The following is a 19,809-nucleotide window of genomic DNA, read 5'->3' as shown; positions in this document are numbered from 1 at the left end:
AAAGAATAAAAAGCATTACTTACGTTTTTAGATGATCTGCGGTGCTCCTGCAGGCTGTCACTCCCTCCTGGTCCACGGCAGACAAGCTTTCTCCACGAAAGACTTTAAATCCCTGCCTCCAGAAGCACATGTGCCTTCAGCCAATCACAGCCAATGACAATGATGTCATTGAATGGCTGTGATTGGCTGTGTTTCTGGAGGCGGGGATTTCAAGGCTTGAAATCCCCGCCTCCAGAAACACAGCCAATCACAGCCATTCAATGACATCATTGTCATTGGCTGTGATTGGCTGAAGGCACATGTGCTTCTGGAGGCAGGGATTTAAAGTCTTTCGTGGAGAAAGCTTGTCTGCCGTGGACCAGGAGGGAGTGACAGCCTGCAGGAGCGCCGCAGATCATCTAAAAACGTAAGTAATGCTTTTTATTCTTTGCTCCACTGTATTACCGGCGTATAAGGTGACAGTTGGGGGGTCGTCTTATACGCCCGGTCGCCTTATACGCCGGTATATATTTTTAGTGTAACACATTTCTGGATGAATTGCAGGAAAGGGGTTATATATTTAACCCCTTTCCGACCATTCATCCTGCGATCGCCGGCAGCCCATTGCATTCAGTGGAGTCGGCTGTATTGCCGGTTCCATTGAATTCAATGGGCAAACATCGTTCTTCTCTGCTACAGCTGTTACAGCTGTGCCAGAGGAGGACGATCTTTATGCTGACAGTGGGGGGGGGGGGGGGGGGGCACTCTTGCCGCTATTGTGGCTTAATAGTGGGACCTGTGAACTTGAGATGCAGCCCACCATGTAGCCCCTCGCCTGCCCTATCCGTCACTGTGTCATTCCCATCACTTTCCTGAATTGCCCAGATTTTCACACATGAAAACCTTAGCGAGCATCGGCGAAATACAAAAATGTTCCGGTCGCCCATTGACTTCAATGGGGTTCGTTGTTCGAAACGAACCCTCGAGCATCACGGGAAGTTCGTTACGAATAACGAACACCCGAACATTTTGGTGTTCGCTCATCTCTAATGTTCATGTATTTGTAAGCCAGAAACCTGTACAAATTAATGTCTGCTGTGTACAGGAGTTCACCACTACAAATACCCATGCTCTGCTGCCCTCTAGTGTCATTTTTTGTGTAAGCGCATGAGAGTCAGCACTCTAAGAAGATTTGCATTAGAGCAGAATGATTCAGCAGTTTTTTCTATTTCCAGTCTGTTCCTGCGGCAAAATCTTTAGTCCTGACATGAGGATGAAGAAGCCTAGACCTGGAACAAAGTGTGTGGCAGTTAGATGGCTGATCAACCAAGAGAAGAAACCCTGAGAGGACAGAGAGGTAGGGACCAAGCAGTGCCACTTGGCAAGGATGCAACAGAGTGGTTTGCCTGCAAAAGCTGATATTACTTTAAATGGGAAATAGACGAGAGGACCGAGAGCGAAGAAATGCCAAAAGGTTATTCAGCCATGTGGGCACACAATAACACCTACCAAGCAAAACAAAACAAAAAAGTTACTTACATTGTGAGGAAAGTAAATACATCTTTGTCACCAATGTATAATATTGATCTCCTCTTTCAAGGATGAAAATAGCCTCATTAAAACATTAGAGGTTGATAATTTTCCAATTTGCCCCAATGGAAAGCCCTGAAAGGAACCACGGGGTAATGGAGAACCATTCAACATTCAAATTTCTGGTTGATGAAAATGAACTAAATCCTTTTGCTGCGACATTTTGTTACACAGAGCCACGTGATTTAGGGGCTTTTGGAAGCTATAACCGACGCCTATGGCGCATGCGCCTTGTTTACATGAGGCGTGACAGGCATGGTAATGCCCTTGGGCAGTACTATTCACTGCATACTGAGGAGACTGACACCTGATGAGTTTTACATAGCGTGACCTTAGGTCAGGCGCTCCATGATGATCATTTGGGAGACACAGACTGATGACGTCTTCCCACCAGCTGCTAATTAATTCTTTTAATTAGTATTGTTATTTAAGTCTGTAGTGTGAGTAGTAGCAGATAGGCTTGAGAAAGGTCCGGCATGGATTAAAACGTCGCCGCTGCTGTGAATTCCATTTATGTATGCTATTGGAACCATAATGGATTAAAGTTCTGGTGGGGAGGGGCCAAAACAGGCTCGTCACAGCGGGGAGGAGGCAAAAACTGGGGCGGGGTAGAACACGGCTTGATGCTCGTTCGAGTAATGAGCACCATCGAGTACGCTAATACTCAAAAGAGCATCAAACTCGACAGAGTATGTTCGCTCATCTCTAATCCCCATTATTACAAGATGTAGATCCACAGATCCCAATGCCACCTTAAATATATGTTGCCATATAAAAGAGCAACTTTCAAATACTAACATCCTCATAGATAAATCGATTAGTAGACAACATTGAGATTACTAATGTATATTTTAATGAGGGATTGCCTTACACTTGGATATTGCTGTAATTCATATCCCTACAACATGTCAAACGTTTTCAGAAAGCACAGTTACACATTACTGCAATGCAGCCATAAGGGACAATAAGTGTGTCAAATAGCAAATTCTGCTACGTTGTAGTGACAGTCTCATTTTACCACATTTGAATCAATGCCAATAAATAATATTTAATTTGGTTTTACAAATAAAAAACAAAAACTACGTAACTCAAGCATCTTGGAAACACATTTGAAATATACTGGGGGTTCCTAAGCTATTTCTGAATATGCGTAAAATTGGGCTTCTCAGTGAATTCTTCTTTTATACTGAAGACATGCATAAAGTGTCCTGAGTACATAAAGCTATCATAGTGTATGAGCCAGGAAATACTGCTAGAACTACCGTACTACTACTACTACCACTACATGTGATAATATATCCAGGAAGACTGTACAACACTGACCTCTTGTGGACAATCATTCCTGCATAGAAAACTAGGATGACTTCCTTAAGAAACCAGCTCAGAATTAAAAAAACATAATCATACTAAAAAGTCAGAGGGTAAATTACATAGCCCCCTACCGCCTTACGTAAAAGGCTGTGTATAGATGTCGTAATTGTTAACATGACTAGCACATTCTGATAACTCAACTTACGGCATTAAATGCCAAGTTAAAGTTTGCTACATCTGTATATCCTTTTAAGAACGTGTTCATTTACTGTATGTTACTATTCTTTTGATACTTGCACACCAGTATTTACTTTAATTGGGTTGCATTATTAATCTAAAACTGTTATGTGCACTTTCACTATCCAAGCTATTTAGTACAGCAATTTATCTTGTGATTTTTCTCATAACTCCTTCCTCCACCCCTCGCCCTTTCAGCTTAGGGAATATCGGAGAAAAACTTAGGGTCAGGGTTGCCCTTTTCAGAGTGGATACTCTGATTAGATAGTGTGAAACACCAGGGCAATTATAGGGTCCCCCTATATTTTTCCTTTTTAGGGCAGCTTCACATGAGCGTATGCACAAATACACTCACCTCAGTGAGGGCCATTTCAAATGCGAGTATGATACACCCCTTCCATGGATTAAAAGGCTATGAGCCTAATGAGAACCGGATGTGTTTGTTTCCCTATGCAGTGTTTCATGCATCCCCTTGCATATTTGCACACTTCCTATAGACTTCTATGGGGCAAAACACTCATGAAAACAAACCCATTGACATCAATGAGTTCTAGTCTCTTCACGTTGTACGCGAAAACATGTGCAAATCCGGTCATGTAAAAAAGACCTTCATTACATTTATTAAAGGTTAATTTTTAAAGGTATCATATGACAAGAGTTTTTTCTTCAAGAAGGTCTCTTAAACATATCTGGGTTTTCTTTGAAAAATTGCAGGAAGGGGTGGCAGCATTGGTGCGGTATCTGTAGGTGCTCAGTGTTGATGTATGTAGAGAGTGCTGTGGTCCTGATTTGCTGCACCATAGTGTTGTAAGGTGTGAGTAAGATTGTAAACATGCGCTGTCTGTGTAATTTGTTAGGCTTGGGGTTCATCCATCTGGTGAGTGTTGGTGAGTTGGAGATGTAAGTGGGCTTGTTTATAGGGGGACATCAGTGGAGATCAGAGCAGCTTGTTCATTGCAGGGGAGGTGGTTGATTGAAGGCTGCAGTGTGCGAAATGTGGCCTGCAGAACACTACACAGTGGGGTGCTTGGACCACTTTCTGGTGGCCATGGGTGAAGGCTGTCATCCTGATATCTCTGAGCCTGGCTTAGAGGGTTACAGAGCAGATGATAAGCTGACTTGGGGAAGCTTTTTCATGTTAACGTAGTGGGTTGGGAGAGTCTGGCCTTAGAAGTGGACAGCTTGCAGGGCTGAATTTCTTTTGCAATGTCTGAGTAAATGTTACCAGTCTAAGGAGTGTCTAGTTTTCAGGGAGTCTGCTGGGGCTGTGGGAGATGTCACTTTGGGAAGGTGCCAAAGAGTGTTTGATGTGTTAGGCTGTGACTGAAAGGGAACGGTGCACTGTGCAGCAGGAGGCTGGCTGCCCTGAGGCCTGTAGCGTGTCCTGGATGATCAGTTCTTGGACATCAGATGACTCAAAAGTGTGGTATGAAGAATCCACTGAAAAGAGACTCTTTGGAACTGAATTAGGAGGGTGTGGAGTAGCCCTCCTCCTGAGTAAGGATTGTGTTAAGTGTTGTAAGTTATGTCACAAGCTCAAGATACGTTTTGTTGCGTTATGGTGGCCTGTGTGAGAGTGGTAATAGCTGTGGCACTATGAAGTTAACATGTACCTGGCTGGCGTTAGAGTGTTAGTGTGTGAAAAACCGAGTGAAGACCAGAGTTCCGTGTATGAGTAACAGTATTTTGAAGAGTATTTGAGTGATCACCATTGGATCTTAAAAGCTGATAAATGTCATGTTCTAGTATGTATATAAAAATATTATCAACATATAGCACAATTTAGAATGAACTGCAGCTATTATGTATGTTGAAACCTATTAAATAGACTGTAACCATAAAGAGCTGTTGTGCTACTGTTGCGTGACCAAGTAACAAAGCTGGCTGGCAACGTTTAGAAAGGGGGGTGCAAATACACAGCACAAGCCCATAAGTAGCGTCCACCCTAAGAATGGAAATACATGATGTGGCTGGCTACACACCCAAACCATGGCCACACAAATTACTGATAAATTTGCGTGGCCATTGGCTACTGCCGGTGGATGTGGTCCAACTGTTTGCAGTCTGTCACACAACCTCCTTCCAACCTTAACCCTTTCCAATCCACTGTCTGACGTCTGAAGACATTCTGATTGAAGGCTGTACAGCTCCGATGACGGAAGACGTCCGGCAGGGTATTCTTACTGTATATTACTGGCTGCTCTGTTGTTGGGGGCCTCTCCAGCATGTACCATACTTCAGTACTGGCTCTAGCCAGCAGATGCCGCGATTATATAATGGCAGAAAGAGAAAGCCGCCTAGGAAACCCTGAATCCAAAATTGGATTGCAAAGGGTTAACTTGTTTATCTCTTTAACATAAATACAGCACTAGAAATAACTTTAGTACATACTTGTGAGAAGGTACAGGTCCATAAAATGGAAGAATCTGTCTCAAAATGGCCGCTAGATACAAAATGGAGCATTATAAGATGTAAATAAGCTTGTGTGTAGTGAAACAATAATTAAAGCAGAAATAACTTTAGAGCATGACATTCGGTGCAATGTCTAATGATTTTTTCTATTCATCCGAGAACATTTGCCTGGTACAGTCACTATCAGAAGAGACTCCCCCACGTCCTGAGCTTTGGGAAAAGAGCAAATCGTGCTGATAAGATGCTGCGATCATCCAAACTCACAAGGGAGGAATAATCATTTGAAGGACATTTCACATAGATATTCTCACTACACTGATTGTTGAACAATACACGATTCTTGATGTTTTTCTAACCCAATAAGATTAACCCCATGACTAATGACGTATTCCTTTCCTGTATTAGAACTATACCAAGTGAATAAACTTTCAGTGTACGCGCCTTAAGCAGAGTGGGCTGTATACTTGCCGCGGCTCATCTATACGTATCTGTGGGAGCTAATTACTAGAAATCATATAGTTTTTGGCCTCCCTGATGCATCCAGGTACGAACTAATTTGGAACCCAAGGCTTGAAAGGTTAATGTGACCGGTCATGTGTAACGGTCCTTAACACTTGTAACACCATAACCGAGCTCATTACGTGAATAGAGCACCAGAACCATGATCTTAACATAAATACAAAAACAGAGCAAAACTCATAAAATAAATACTGCTGTAGAACCAAGGTCATAACATTAATACAGAACTAATTCATAACATACAGACAGCATCAGAATCAAGCTCAGTCCATAAATATGGCATGAGATCTAACTTCAGTACATAAAGTACAAGAACCAAGCTCATAAACTCAATACAGTACCAGAGCAATGCTGATAGCATAAATACAGCCCAAGAACTAAACTGTTATCATAAATATATCACCAAATTAAGCTCATACATAAATACATATCTCAGTTGTATGGAGCCATGCTATTGTGGGATCCTAATGTAGTTCTCTATTAGAGATGAGCGATCACCAAAATGCTCGGGTGCTCGTTACTCGAGACGAACTTTTCGCGATGCTCGAGGGTTCGTTTCCAGTAACGAACCCCATTGAAGTCAATGGGCGACCCGAGCATTTTTGTATATCGCCGATGCTCGCTAAGGTTTCCATTTGTGAAAATCTGGGCAATTCAAGAAAGTGATGGGAACGACACAGAAACGGATAGGGCAGGCGAGGGGCTACATGTTGGGCTGCATCTCAAGTTCCCAGGTCTCACTATTAAGCCACAATAGCGGCAAGAGTGGGCCCCCCCCTCCCAACAACTTTGACTTCTGAAAAACCCTCATTAGCAAGGCATACCTTAGCTAAGCACCACACTACCTCCAACAAAGCACAATCACTGCCTGCATGACACTCGGCTGCCACTTCTCCTGGGTAATATGCTGTCCAACCCCCCCCCCGCACGACCCAGTGTCCACAGCGCACACCAAAGTGTCCCTGCGCAGCCTTCGGCTGCCCTCATGCCACATGCTGGCCTCATAGCCACACCACCCTCATGTCTATTTATAAGTGCGTCTGCCATGAGGAGGAACCGGAGGCACACACTGCAGAGGGTTGGCAGGGCCAGGCAGCGACCCTCTTTAAAAGGGGCGTGGCGATAGCCCATAATGCTGTACAGAAGCAATGAGAAATCCAATCCTGTGCCACCTCCATCAGGAGCTGCACACGTGGGCATAGCAATGGGGAACCCATGTGCCACACAATATTCATTCTGTCAAGGGGTCTGCATGCCCCAGTCAGACCGGGGTTTTTTGTAAATAGTCACAGGCAGGTACAACTCCGCAATGGGAATTCTGTGTGCACCCACAGCATGGGTGGCTCCCTGGAACCCATCGGCTGTACATAAATGTATCCCATTGCAGTGCCCTGGACAGCAGAGCTAACGTCAGATTAAATGCAGGTGGGCTTCGGCCCACACTGCATGCCCCAGTCAGACTGGGGTTCTTTATAAGTAGACACATGCAGTTACAACTCCGTGTGGACCGACAGCATGGGTGGGTCCCAGGAAGCCACCGGCGGTGCATAAATATATCCCATTGCATTGCCCATCACAGCTGAGGTAACGTCCGATTAAATGCAGGTGGTCTTCGGCCCACACTGCATGCCCCAGTCAGACTGGGGTTTTTAATACATAGACACTGGCAGGTACAAATCCCTAATGTGAAGTCCCTGTGGACCCACAGCATGGGTGGCTCCCTGGAACCCATCGGCTGTACATAAACGTATCCCATTGCAGTGCCCTGCTCAGCAGAGCTAACGTCACATACAATACAGGTGTGCTTCGGCCCACAGTGCATGCCCCAGTCAGAGTGGTAATATGTACCTTAACAGTAACCGCGTTGGTGGGAATGTGGTGGCGACTGCGGACCTAGTAGCGTGGTTTTATTTAGTTGGTTTTCAGAATGTGGCCAGGATTAAGTGGGCCGTGGCGGGGGGATGGTGGGTGGGCTCTCTTGTGTCGGTAAAGGTGAAATTCTTGGACTGCCACCAGACGGACCAATGCACAGGTATTTGGCAAGAATGTTTTCATTGTTGGAGGAGGAGGGGGATGTTTTTGAGGCACTACGTGTCCTCTCCACCTGTCCGTGGTTAAATGCACCTTAACAGTAACCGCGTTGGTGGGAAATGGCCTCGCCACCATCATGTCTTTGGGAAGCCTCCGTTTCCACACCCCAGTGACATAGCATTAGCAGCGGTATAGGCAGAGCCTAGAATTAGTAACATTTCAGCGGTAGCATTAGGGACAGGCCCCAGTAACATATTACTAGCAGCATTATAGGGGGAGCACAGTATTAGTTCCATTTTAGTAGTAGTAGCAGTCCAGACAGGCCCCAGTAACAATTCCGAAGCAGCAGTATAGGGGGAGCACAGTCTTAGTTCCATTTCAGTAATAGTAGCAGTCAAGACAGGCCCCAGTAACAATTCCGAAGCAGCAGTATAGGGGGAGAACAGTATTAGTTCCTTTTCAGTAGTAGTAGCAGTCAAGACAGGCCCCAGTAACAATTCCGAAGCAGCAGTATAGGGGGAGCACAGTATTAGTTCCATTTCAGTAGTAGTAGCAGTCAAGACAGGCCCCAGTAACAATTCCGAAGCAGCAGTATAGGGGGAGCACAGTATTAGTTCCATTTCAGTAGTAGTAGCAGTCAAGACAGGCCCCAGTAACAATTCCGAAGCAGCAGTATAGGGGGAGCACAGTATTAGTTCCATTTCAGTAATAGTAGCAGTCAAGACAGGCCACAGTAACATTCCCATTGCAGCAGTTTAGGGAGATAACAGTCCCTTTCACATTTCAGTAGTTGCAGTATAGACAAGGCCCCAGTTACATTTATGTAGCAAAAGTGTGGGCTAACCCCACACACCTTGCTGTACCATGAGTGCAGGCGAAGCCCATAAAAATTACCAGGATTACACTGTAGGCGAGGGCCCCAAAAAATTGGTGTACCAACAGTTCTAATGTACCTCAGAAAAATTGCCCATGCCCAACCAAGAGGGCAGGTGACCCCCATTAATCGCTTTGGTTAATGTGGCTTAATTTGTAACTAGGCCTGGAGGCAGCCCAGTTTAAATAAAAATTGGTTCAGGTGCAAGTTTCAACGCTTTAATGAGAATTGAAACGTTTAAACATTGTTTACTAAAGTAATATGACTGAGCCTTGTGGGCCTAAGAAAAATTGCCCGTTTGGCGTGATTACGTGAGGTTTCAGGAGGAGGAGCAGGAGGAGGAGGATGAATATAATACACAGATTGATGAAGCTAAAAGGTCCCCGTTTTTGATGGTGATAGAGAACGATGCTTCCATCCGCGGGTGCAGCCTACGTATTGTTTAGGTATCGCTGCTGTCCGCTGGTGGAGAAGAGAAGTCTGGGGAAATCCAGGCTTTGTTCATCTTCATGAGTGTAAGCCTGTCGGCACTGTCGGTTGACAGGCGGGTACGCTTATCCGTGATGATTCCCCCAGCCACACTAAACACCCTCTCTGACAAGACGCTAGCCGCAGGACAAGCAAGCACCTCCAGGGCATACAGCGCGAGTTCAGGCCACGTGTCCAGCTTCGACACCCAGTAGTTGTAGGGGGCAGAGGCATCACGGAGGACGGTCGTGCGATCGGCTACGTACTCCCTCACCATCCTTTTACAGTGCTCCCGCCGACTCAGCCTTGACTGGGGAGCGGTGACACAGTCTTGCTGGGGAGCCATAAAGCTGGCAAAGGCCTTGGATAATGTTCCCCTACCTGCGCTGTACATGCTGCCTGTTCTTTGTGCCTCCCCTGCTACCTTGCCCTCGGAACTGCGCCTTCTGCCACTAGCGCTGTCGGATGGGAATTTTACCAGTTTTATCAGTTTGTCCGCCATGGTCCTGTGGTATAGCATCACTCTCGAACCCCTTTCCTCTTCGGGTATGAGAGTGGAAAGGTTCTCCTTATACAGTGGGTCGAGCAGTGTGTACACCCAGTAATCCATAGTGGCCAGAATGCGTGTAACACGAGGGTCACGAGAAAGGCATCCTAACATGAAGTCCGCCATGTGTGCCAGGGTACCTGTACACAACACATGGCTGTCCTCACTCGGAAGATCACTTTCAGAATCCTCCTCCTCCTCGCCTCAGGCCATACACGCTGAAAGGATGACAGGCAAGCAGCATGTGTGCCCTCAGCAGTGGGCCAAGCTGTCTCTTCCCCCTCCTCCTCATGCTCCTCCCCCTCCTTAACGCGCTGAGATCTTGACATGAGGGTGCTCTGACTATCAAGCAACATACTGTCTTCCCCCACCTCCGTTTCCGAGCGCAAAGCGTCTGCCTTTATACTTTGCAGGGAACCTCTGAAGAAGCATAGCAGAGGAATGGTGACGCTAATGATTGCAGCATCGCCGCTCACCATCTGGGTAGACTCCTCAAAGTTTCCAAGGACCTGGCAGATGTCTGCCAACCAGGCCCACTCTTCTGTAAAGAATTGAGGAGGCTGACTCCCACTACGCCGCCCATGTTGGAGTTGGAATTCCACTATAGCTCTACGCTGCTCATAGAGCCTGGCCAACATGTGGAGCGTAGAGTTCCACCAAGTGGGCATGTCGCACAGCAGTCGGTGCACTGGCAGATTAAACCGATGTTGCAGGGTCCGCAGGGTGGCAGCTGAGCCGGCGCACCTTTCCGAGCAGGTCTGACAAGCGTGGGTAGCTTTTCAGAAAGCGCTGAACCACCATATTAAAGACGTGGGCTAGGCATGGCACGTGCGTGAGGCTGCCGAGCTGCAGAGCCGCGACCAGGTTACGGCCGTTGTCACACACGACCATGCCCGGTTGGAGGCTCAGCGGCGAAAGCCAGCGGTCGGTCTGCTCTGTCAGACCCTGCAGCAGTTCGTGGGCCGTGTGCCTCTTCTCTCCTAAGCTGAGTAGTTTCAGCACGGCCTGCTGGCGCTTGCCCACCGCTGTACTGCCACCCCGCACGACACCGACTGGTGGCGATGTGCTGCTGCTGACACATCTTGATTGCGAGACAGAGGTTGCGTAGGAGGAGGAGGAGGGTGGTTTAGTGGAGGAAGCATACACCGCCGCAGATACCAGCACCGAGCTGGGGCCCGCAATTCTGGGGGTGGGTAGGATGTGAGCGGTCCCAGGCTCTGACTCGGTCCCAGCCTGCACTAAATTCACCCAATGTGCCGTCAGGGAGATATAGTGGCCCTGCCCGCCTGTGCTTGTCCACGTGTTTGTTGTTAAGTGGACTTTGCCAGTAACCGCATTGGTGAGGGTGCGTACAATGTTACGGGAGACATGGTCGTGCAGGGATGGGACGGCACATCGGGAAAAGTAGTGGCGACTGGGAACCGAGTAGCGCGGGGCCGCCGCCACCATCATGTTTTTGAAAGCCTCCGTTTCCACAAGCCTATACGGCAGCATCTCCAGGCTGATCAATTTGGCTATGTGCATGTTTAAAGCTTGAGCGTGCGGGTGCGTGGCGGCGTACTTGCGCTTGCGCTCAAACAGTTGCGCTAGCGACGGCTGGATGCTGCGCTGAGAGACATTGGTGGATGGGGCCGAGGACAGCGGAGGTGAGGGTGTGGGTGCAGGCCGGGAGACGGTCGTGCCTGTGTCCTGAGAGGGGGGTTGGATCTCAGTGGCAGGTTGGGGCACAGGGGGAGAGGCAGTGGTGCAAACCGGAGGCGGTGAACGGCCTTCGTCCCACCTTGTGGGGTGCTTGGCCATCATATGCCTGCGCATGCTGGTGGTGGTGAGGCTGGTGGTGGTGGCTCCCCGGCTGATCTTGGCGCGACAAACCTTGCACACCACAGTTCGTCGGTCGTCTGCACTCTCAGTGAAAAACTGCCAGACCTTTGAGCACCTCGGCCTCTGCAGGGTGGCATGGCGCGAGGGGGCGCTTTGAGAAACAGTTGGTGGATTATTCGGTCTGGCCCTGCCTCTACCCCTGGCCACCGCACTGCCTCTTCCAACCTGCCCTGCTGCTGCACTTGCCTCCCCCTCTGAAGACCTGTCCTCAGTAGGCTTAGCAAAACAGGTGGGGTCAGTCACCTCATCGTCCAGCTGCTCTTCCTCCGTATCCTCTGTGCGCTCCTCCCTCGGACTTACTGCAATTACTACTACCTGAGTTATAGACAACTGTGTCTCATCGTCATCGTCCTCCTCACCCACTGAAAGCTCTTGAGACAGTTGCCAGAAGTCCCCAGCCTCATCCCCCGGACCCCGGGAACTTTCCAAAGTTGGGCATCGGTCACGACAAACTCCTCCGGTGGGAGAGGAACCATTGCTGCCCATTCTTGGCAGGGGCCCGAGGACAGTTCCTGGGAGTCTGCCTGCTCCTCAGAATGTGTCATTGTAATGGAGTGAGGAGGCTGGGAGGAAGGAGGAGCAGCAGCCAGAGGATTCAGAGTTGCAGCAGTGGACGGCGTAGAACTCTGGGTGGTCGATAGATTGCTGGATGCACTTTCTGCCATCCACGACAGGACCTGCTCACACTGCTCATTTCTAATAAAGGTCTACCGTGTGGACCCATTAATTGTGAGATGAATCTGGGGACCCCTGAAACTTGCCTCTCTCCTAATCCCGCAGCAGTCGGCTGCGATACACCTGGATCAGGAGCTCGGCCTGTGGCCACACCCTGACTTGGGCCTCCGCGTCCTCGCCCGCGTCCTCTAGGCCTACCCCTACCCCTCAGCATGGTGTATTACGAGTAGAGCAGAAACAGAACGCTGTAATTAAATGTGCCGCTTATTGGCCTGTGGTTGGAGGCTGACTTCGCTTACGAAACGCCCAGCAGAGCCAGGAAACAATTTTGCGCACGCCTGTAGTGAGACGTAGGTGAGTAGGACGGAGCTAGTGGAATTCAAGTTGCCAAAGGGCAGTGGTACGCCTTAAGTATTTGGCTTCCCTTTTTTAAATGGTGGGCTGAAACAGCAGACAGATACTGTATGCAGCGTATATTATGTTTACTGTTTCCCCTTTGGCGCTATGACGGCGGTGATGTAACGGAGACAGCAGAGCCAGGAAACAATTTTGCGCATGCCTGTAGTGAGACCTAGGTGCGTAGGACTGAGCTAGTGGAATTCACAGCGCAGAAGCAGTCAAGTGGCCAAAGGGCAGTGGTACACCTTAAGTATTTGGCTTCCCTTTTTTAAAATGGTGAGCTGAAGCACCAGACAGATACTGTATGCAGCGTATATATTGTATACTCTTTCCCTCTGGCGCTATGACGGCGGTGATGTAACGGGCACAGCAGAGCCAGTAAACAATTTTGCGTACGCCTGCTGTAACGCTTAGCTGCGTATTAATTAGGACTACTACCCCCCAGCAGACATGCAGTACACTGAAGACTGTCACAGGCAGCCCAAAGATAGTATTTTCCCCCAATTTTTTTGAAAAGGCCCACTGCCTATATAGACAGTATATCTCTTTCACCTTTCCCTCTTTCCCTGCCTCACCAGTACTGCCCCTATACTCTGTACAATGACTGCAGACTGAGGACGCAATGGTCTGCACGCCCGATATACAAAAAAATAATAATTGTGCAACACTGCTAAAAGCAGCCTCAACAGTACTGCACACGGTCAGATGTGGCCCTAAGAAGGACCGTTGGGGTTCTTGAAGACGAATATAACAGCCTAACACTCTCCCTATAGCAGCTACAGCAAGACGGCACTTTCCCTGATCTCTGTCACCATGCATCTGTGGGGAGCCGCGGGCGGGGCCGATTTTAATACTAGGGTGTCACCTGATCTCCCCAGCCACTCACTGCAGGGGGGTGGTATAGGGCTGGAACGTCACAGGAGGAAGTTGTAATGCCTTCCATGTCTTTCTATTGGCCAGAAAAGCGCGCTAACGTCTCAGAGATGAAAGTGAAAGTAACCCGAACATCGCGTGGTACTCGTCTCGAGTAACGAGCATCTTGAACACCCTAATACTCGAATGAGCATCAAGCTCGGACGAGTACGCTCGCTCATCTCTATTCTCTATGTCTCTCTAATTTCATACTAAAGGTGAACATATCCGCAATAGGGCGCTACATGCCTGCATATATGGTTCTTATGGCCACTCTATAGAATGGAGACTAAAGAACTTCATGTATCTCCTTGCAGGGTCATGGTGCTACCAAACTGTCTGAATAGCAGTGGGGAAGAAGAAAATTTGCTTCCATAACGTAGCAAAAAAGAGAATGTTTTGCAATAGGTGATAATAGTCTATTAGGAATTAAAGGGCGCTGTGGCCTACAAATCTTTTTTCTCACCTATGTTGAGGGATGTGGGGCCTATTTTTTAATCCAAATGTTGGAACCTAATTTATAGTAGCCAACTCATAAGATCACAGTAGATGCTATTTATATGGCCATGGTTTTTATTTCCCTACTATATGAAGTTTTGAACACACTTAGGTTATCCCAGTACACTTCTCCTTGATGTTTATTGTCTGTGGTATAATCCTGCTTACATATGCACCATCAGCACAATAGTTATTCTCTCAACAATTTTTTTTCACAAATACGGGAGGTATTATTTATGAGCCCCCTTACTGTGGTCCCTCATGCTGTCATGAAAATACTGCATAAAGCACAAACTAAACATCCTTCAGCTGCCAGACTCACTAAGTATGAGACTGCCCTACTAGTATCCTCACATCACAATCAAGAGGTGTACAGTTCTAAATCCAGTTTCATTTAGACATGGTGAGGTAGGGGCAGACCATGACATTGATCTCAAGCACATGCTTGTCTGGCATTAATTGAAAGTGAAACTAGGGTTCTTAGAAATGTTGTTGAAACTTCCATTGCTAATGCAGACTTTGAGTTTTTTGTAGATAGCTCCAGATAGCATGAAAATGGACAGCAAAGCAGGTTATGCAGGGGTAACCAGCAATGACGTACTTTTAAAACAACTATTCTCTCCTGGAAAGTCTGCTTGGGAAGCAGAGCTGATAGCGCTTCCTGAAGCATGTAATTCAGCTTGCAGGTAAGACTGTTAATGTCTACACTGACTCAAGGTATGCATTTGGAATTGCACACGATTTTGCATCTTTTATGGTGCTGTTGAAATTTCATGGGGTCCTAAGGTAAGCCAAACCATAATTCAGAGGCAGTGTTTTTGTTGTACAAGTTTTTAGCTTTTCCTGCACAAATTGCCATCATCAAAGTCCAGGCTCATACCAAAGAGACAATTCGTAAAGCTCTAGGGAACTGGAGAGCAGCCACAGCAGCTAAAGCTGCAGCCCAACTCCCCTTGAATGAGATAACGGCTGTTAACCTGGTTGCACACAAAGCGAGTATGGATACCTCTCTGTTGCTTAAACTGCAGGAACAGACTTTAAAGGGGGAAAAGGAAGAGTGGTAAAAGAAAGGAGCAGAACAAGGGGTCTGGAGGAAAGATAAGTTCCTGTGTCTCCCTCGCATGTTCTACACCATGATATCATAACTTAACCATGGGCCAACCCATCAATCCAAGGAAGTATTGTGTGGTACAGTGTCTTCTGCTTGGCTTGCCCCCGGGTTTAACACTGCTGCGACCCAGTTTGTACAGGTCTGCATGATATGTGCCCATCATAACCTAGGCTAATTGGTCAAGGTACCTTCCTGCTACGAGCCGCAGCCAGACTATCCATTTCAGCAACTGCAAATTGACTACATACAGCTGCCAAAGGTAGGCGTTTTGGAGTTTGTGTTGGTTTGCATAGACCTCTTCTCACATTAGCAAGAGGCTTGGTTTGTGAAATAAAATAAAATGCCAACGCTGGGGGCGTGGCCAGCGACCAACATAAGCAGTCGCACGTGAGGAGAGCTCCCTAGGGGAAAGCCTAAAATCCTGAAAAAATCCTGGCCAGATTCAAATCCTGGGACCCCAGACATCATCTAGGACCTTTTAAATCCTGAGGGGACGTTGGGACCGCGTCCGGAAGAGATTAGAGCCTCCCGTACCCATAACGGAGCCGCGGGCCGAGGAAGAGAGGGAGCGGCGCCGGTGCCTGTTTTCCCGCTCTCGCTCCGACGCGGACCTCCCCAGCCTCCTACCTAAAGAGCCGGGTAAGGACCTGGGAGCCTGCCTCTGCTAGCCGGGATCGGCCCGGCGAGCCTCCCCCAAGACCCGGTTACCCCGCTCGAGCCGATCCTCCCCCCTGACTACCGCCGGCCGGGCGCGACCCGAGCGGAGGAGGACCCCCCCCCCTGTCGGACCCCGAGACGGAGCGGCTTGCCCCCCTGGAGGAGGGAAAAATCTGCTGCGCTGGGACGGAGGGGAGAGCCACGGCTCGCAAGCCGCTTCGGCCGCCCCGCCACCCCGAGACCTCCGCTGCTGCCTGCCCGCGCCGACGCGCGGACCGCACGGGACCCATCCCTCCGGGCTGGGGAGCCCGCCCCGCGATCCTGGGAGAAGCAGTACCTGCTGTTGGGACTCCGACCGGGGCCGCGGCACGCTCCAACGTCCAGCCCCGAACAGCTGAGGATCCTCTGCAGCCGGCGGGAGATTAACCCTTCCCGGATGGGAGGGGCTGCCTGGCTCACAGCCTCCGATCCTCTCTCTTCTGTGCAGAGGCTGTGCGGGCAATACAGCTTGGCAGACCGTCCTGCAATATCCCACTACTGCCCCCCAGTGGTGCTGGGCATCACATAGAGCCCTGATCTCAGCCTTAACAGCACTTCAACCACAGACCGGCGGGCTGGGAGTCTCCTTGGCCGGTGCGGCTACCGAGCAGATGGCGACGTACCCAACCGGAGCCGCGGCCGGCCCGACCACACCATCGGTCAGCTACCTGCGGACCAGTTCGTGACACCCGGTGGCCTCGGGAATTCCGTGCCGCAACATTCTCCTTCCCGGACCCGGCCCTGCGGAGCCGGCAGCTAAATTGTAAGTAATTAGCGGAGGGATAACGCACTCATCAAGAGACATTGACCCCTCCGGGACTATACACCGGGCATATAGCCTACAACAATAGACCCCTACTACCCCCCCAGGGGAAAAAAACATCTTTAGCTGTTTACACTACTACATAACAACATCCCGGGGAGTGCGTGAGGAGCGGACTGTTTAAGCTCATAACTCCACCTATCCGACCCTCTGCCCGCGGCGAATAGTGTCGTGACAAGGAGCCAGCGCCACCTTCTATTTTTCTAATACAACCGGACATAGACTTGACCAAATCCTATATAATTACGATCCCGGTTGCGGGACCCTCGCCCTCTAACAATTACGACAACCACACAACTGCAAGAACTGGATAACTAACCACATCTAAATCCCACAAAGTCGCATCAAAACTGTCGGCTCTACCATTAGACGCCTGCCACAAGTAACATCTCTGATACCCTTTATATTATACTACACTGAACGGGAAAAGACAGAAACTTTCGCTTCCTAACAGCCAGTATAAGCGCAAAATTATAAGGACTGTATAACCATCAACATCTAAGTGTTGCAAAGTCACACTAAACTACCGGAATTGCCCTCTGGCCTTTATCACAAGCAATAACCCTTGATACTTCATATACCACATTACGCTAAGCGGGAAAAGACCCTTACCCTCTAATAACCATCGCAATTGCATAATTACAAAGACTCTAGCCGATAACATCTAAATTCTGTATGAGGCGCATTAACCCATTGAAACTTCAAATCTCAGGACGGAGAAGAAGAGGGGCCACCCACTCCCATAAACCACTACACCAATTTACGTCCCTCACCATGAGCACACGAGCCAAAAGTGGCAGCAGAAAAGCTAAAAGAGTTTGCCCACTCTAAGACCCCAGATCATACGCCGTGGCCAATACGACCTACCCAGATGAGGGAGCCCGAAGACGAGAGCAGGCAGCCGCCGGAACCGACCATGCGACAGCTCCTCGAAGCAATCAATATCTGCAAGTCCTCTCTCACTAATAAAATAGAAGAGATAAAGTCTGACGTCTCGCTACTGAGACAGGACTTGCAGAACATGAGAGGTAGAATGCGGGAAATGGAAGATCGCATTTCCAACGCAGAAGACTCCTTACGTCCGCTCTCTGTGGCAGTTAGGAAAGCCATGCGCGTAGCAGAATATTGCCAGTCCAAGACGGACGACCTAGAAAATAGGTCGCGCCGTAATAATCTACGGATAATTGGCCTGCCCGAGAAGTCAGAAGGCTCCCACCCAGAAACATTCGCTGAAACCTGGCTGAAGTCTTTACTAAGTGACGAAACCTTCTCTACGCATTTTACAGTGGAAGGAGCCCACCGGGTCCCAACAAAACCACCACAACCGGGAGCCCCCCCGCGCCCTTTCCTAGTGAGGATTCTGAACTGCAGAGACCGCGACGCGGCGCTTCGTCAAGCTAGACTAAAGGGCCCATTAAAGCATAATAACGCAACAATCTCCATATTCCCTGACTTTTCCGCCGAGCTACAAAAGCAAAGGGCTACATTCATAGAAGCCAAGAGAAAGTTCAAAGAAAGAAACATCCCTTACTCAATGGCGTACCCAGCCCGCTTGCGTATTGTGGCCCAAGGAAAAGTGGTTTTTCTTCAATCTCCCACCGAGGCCTCGGAATGGCTGGACATGCACCCGCAAACACCGAAAGACGATTGAACCCGTAACATCTATGGCAGGACTCTAAACTCTGTCATAATTTTATGCGACTGATACCCCTCTGACCTATAGACGCTGAAGCATGGGGCGACATTATCTTTGAATCGCCAACAGATCTGGCAAACGCCCATGACCCTCTGTAGGCCACCGGGATATTCCCCCCCCCCCATACTAGAGAAACATCTGCTACTTCTGAGTAGATTGTAGCTAAATTGTTTTATTTTTGTTTGATGTTTTTGATATTTATGCCGAAATTAAGCAAAATGTCAAAGGTTAAAGGTTTAAACTGTTGTAATCTGCTCTTTAACAATATTTTCAGCAGGTCTGCACTGACACAACCCCCCTCCCTACACCCACCGATCTTCCCCCTTTCTCCCTACCCCAGGGATACAGAGGCAATACTTCAACTATACACCCACACAACCAGCAATGACTCTAAAATGTCTTAGTTGGAACGTCCGGGGCCTTGGCACCGCCCTTAAGCGAAGAGCGGTCTTTACTTATATTCGACAAACTAACTCACACATTATAAGTTTGCAAGAGACCCACCTTATTAAAGAAAAGGCTGACGCCCTTGCAAAACCGTGGGTGCAATGGGCTGCTCACTCCTTTCACACCTCCTCTTCTAGGGGCGTCTCTGTGCTTATTCATAGTTCATTGCGTTGGAACCCTATCAATGTTCGCAGGGACCCCCGAAGGAAGGTTCATATTCATATTCGGAGAAATAGACTCCAAACCTTATATTATCCTATCTATCTATAACCCACCACATAATAACCTCCACCTTCTACAATCCGCCATAACATACGCACATCAATACCCCTCGGCGGGGGTGATTTGCCTGGGTGACTTTAATATGGTAATGGACTCAGCCGTAGACAGATTCTACATATCCCCTAACACTACCCCCACTCAAAGCTCTTCCCTTAAACAATTAATCGAAAGTGTTGGCTGGATCGATCTCTGGCGATTTAAACACCCTGACGTGCGGGAGTTCACCTGTGATTCCCCGGGACATAGCGCGCTGGCAAGGATTGACTATATATTTAGCTCAGCGGAACTGGCAATATTCCTTTCCAACATCACGCACTGTCCGCGCGGCATATCCGATCACAGCCCCATATTGTTAACGCTGAAATTCCCTCAACAAAATATAGTACCCACTTGGAGGCTCCATCCCTTTTGGTTGAAGCTA

The 19,809-nt window shown here is 48.5% G+C and overlaps 1 long non-coding RNA gene across 1 annotated transcript in view; it reads left to right on the top strand.

Moving 5' to 3' along the window:
• The first annotated feature begins 1,253 nt into the window (after positions 1–1,253).
• Positions 1,254–19,809, top strand: part of LOC136631585 (uncharacterized) — a 39,598-nt gene continuing 21,042 nt past the window's right edge. The window contains exon 1 of the long non-coding RNA XR_010793062.1: positions 1,254–1,336. This is a non-coding gene — a long non-coding RNA (uncharacterized lncRNA). The remainder of the gene's footprint in view (positions 1,337–19,809) is intronic.

Source organism: Eleutherodactylus coqui, chromosome 6 (genome assembly GCF_035609145.1).
Source record: "Eleutherodactylus coqui strain aEleCoq1 chromosome 6, aEleCoq1.hap1, whole genome shotgun sequence".
Taxonomy (NCBI): domain Eukaryota; kingdom Metazoa; phylum Chordata; class Amphibia; order Anura; family Eleutherodactylidae; genus Eleutherodactylus; species Eleutherodactylus coqui.
The sequence above is the reverse complement of the archived record's forward strand: the minus strand, read 5'-3'. Positions and strand labels throughout refer to the sequence as shown.